Source organism: Pyxicephalus adspersus, chromosome 8 (genome assembly GCF_032062135.1).
Source record: "Pyxicephalus adspersus chromosome 8, UCB_Pads_2.0, whole genome shotgun sequence".
NCBI classification, from domain to species: Eukaryota; Metazoa; Chordata; class Amphibia; order Anura; family Pyxicephalidae; genus Pyxicephalus; species Pyxicephalus adspersus.
This window is the reverse complement of record NC_092865.1, coordinates 2,137,440-2,139,707: the sequence shown is the minus strand read 5'-3', so window position 1 is coordinate 2,139,707 and position 2,268 is coordinate 2,137,440. Positions and strand designations below refer to the sequence as shown.

The 2,268-nt window shown below is 46.6% G+C and overlaps 1 protein-coding gene across 1 annotated transcript in view; it reads left to right on the top strand.

The window, feature by feature from the left end:
* Nucleotides 1-2,268, top strand: part of ST3GAL3 (ST3 beta-galactoside alpha-2,3-sialyltransferase 3) — a gene marked incomplete in the record, with an annotated part of 186,073 nt that continues 183,805 nt past the window's right edge. The window contains 1 exon segment of the mRNA XM_072419309.1: nt 1-224.

Genomic DNA, 2,268 nt, shown 5'->3' with positions numbered 1-2,268 from the left:
AGCCAGAGGAAATGCTTGGAGAGCTATCCAGAGTAGCCCAAGAGATGGATTAAAAAGTCTCAGCTGCTTGCTTCCCTGCCGCCTTTCCCATCTGCCGCCTCTGGTGTGTGCCCCTCATCCCCTCCATTGGTGAAAAGGACCCGGGGCCATTCTGGCTGCGAGCCCCAATCTGTGCATGGAATAAGGAGCCCGGGCAGCGATTCAATGGGAACTGCGGAGAGAAGGTAAGCCACCCTTTCCATGCCACAGCTGGCATTGTACAGAAAAGGATTTTATTAATAAAGTTTTGCTGTTCAATGTATGCCAATCATATGATCAGGACCAATAAGAATAGAGCGCTAAATTTATATCATATAAATAGTATAATAATAAAGTAATCGTTATTATATGATGATACTAAATCTCTCTCCATATACATTGTATCCTAATAGACACACGTGGTGCCCAGATAACTACGTGAGTCACTTTGTAACCCCTATGTACAGCGCTGTGTAATATGTTGGCGCTATAGAGGGATTTGTGTATCAGGTAGGTAGGTGGGGGAGGAGCTGTAGAGGGATTTGTGTATCAGGTAGGTAGGTGGGGGAGGAGCTGTAGAGGGATTAGAAGGCAAAGCACAGGTGATGAATTTGATTCTCAGGTGAAATGGAAGCAGAGAGAGGCAGTAGTGGAGGATGCAATGAGTTATTTTTGCGCTCTTTCTCCTTCATTGGGTCTTAGTCCACCATTGCAGCGTGTAGGTCCCTATGATATGGGATGGGGGGGGGGGCTCCTAAAATTTGGGTTCATTATAAATATCTTTCTTCTTTATCATTCATCCTTAAAATATAAATGCCCGGACTGACACAAACTAATATTATTCATGTGTGATAGTGGTGACTATAAAAGGAATATATTGATGCCAGGATTCCGTCCTTTAAATAACACTTTCCCGAATAATAGACAAAACAAAGTTATTTGTGCACAATAGACATTGCACGCTGCATGGAAAATCCTTGATGAGATGTTTCCAGGAAAAATAGACAAACAGAAGTTCCAGTGAGGAGAAGGATGTGGAGTTATATTTAGTGCAAGCCAAGCACCTGATAGTCACTCTGTCTGAGCTCCAGAGATCCGGTGTGGGCATGGGACATCCTGAAGGACAACCAGAACTGCACCCTACACCGATCGGGGATTTATTGCAGAGTGACGGAAGCCTCTCCTCAGTTCAAAACACATGAAAGCCACTTGGACTTTGCAAAAAAGCATCTGACTGTGAGGTAGAAGATTCTATGATCTGACATAACCAAGATTGAACTGTTTGACCTCAATTCTATATGTTATGTCTGCAGGAAATCAGTCCCTGCTAATCACCTGCCCAGTACCATCCCGACTGTGAAGCATGGTGGTGGCGGCATCATGCTATTGGTTGTTTCTCAGAAGCAGGGACTGGAAGACCAGTCAGGGTTGAAGGAAAGCTGATTGGAGCAAAGTACAGAGATATCTTCAATGACCCAAAGCACATAGCGGAGACAATTCAGGGGGACAACTCTGTGAATGTCCTGGAGTGACCGAGCCGGAGCCCCGACTTGAACCTTATTGACCAACCAAAACACAACTCCCTCCGCCCGTACAACAACACATTTTACCCACTGTGAACCCCCTTCACTTTACAACAGATCGAGCCGAATATACAACTAGAACCATCTAGATTCCCACCGCCCAATGCTCTAAACAACTCTTACCCCTAGGCCCCATCTGGCCGCCTCAGTGGCCGCCCCAATCTGAAAGGATTGGGACGAGTAACCCCTCGGATCATTCCCCATACTCACCAAACATCGCCTAAACACCGCTGTGAACTGAAAGCGAGACAAAAATGTCCCATTTTCATGCAGCAACAAAGGCCCGTCTATCCTAGGCCTTTGTCTAATAAACTCCCCCACTACCGTACCTGGGCAGACAGGGGCCCCATCATCCTAAACAGTTGTACCCGAAAACCCTTTCCAAACTGGTCGGTCTTGGACTTACGGATCCACACACTCGCCGTCCAAGTGACATCCCGCCACAATACTCCCCCAGCCCGGGCCGGGCTAACCAATTCCCCAATCCTCATTGCCCCGAAAAACACCAAAACAAACACTGCTTGAAAGAGCAATTTTTCATATGGACCCCCGCACACCCCCGCTTCAACAATGCCCCCAACAACACGAAGGAAACCGGCCTCCTAGTGTCCGGGGTTCCTTTTCCTTTCCTATTACCTTTAACTTTCACTAAAAATGTTTTTGTTCC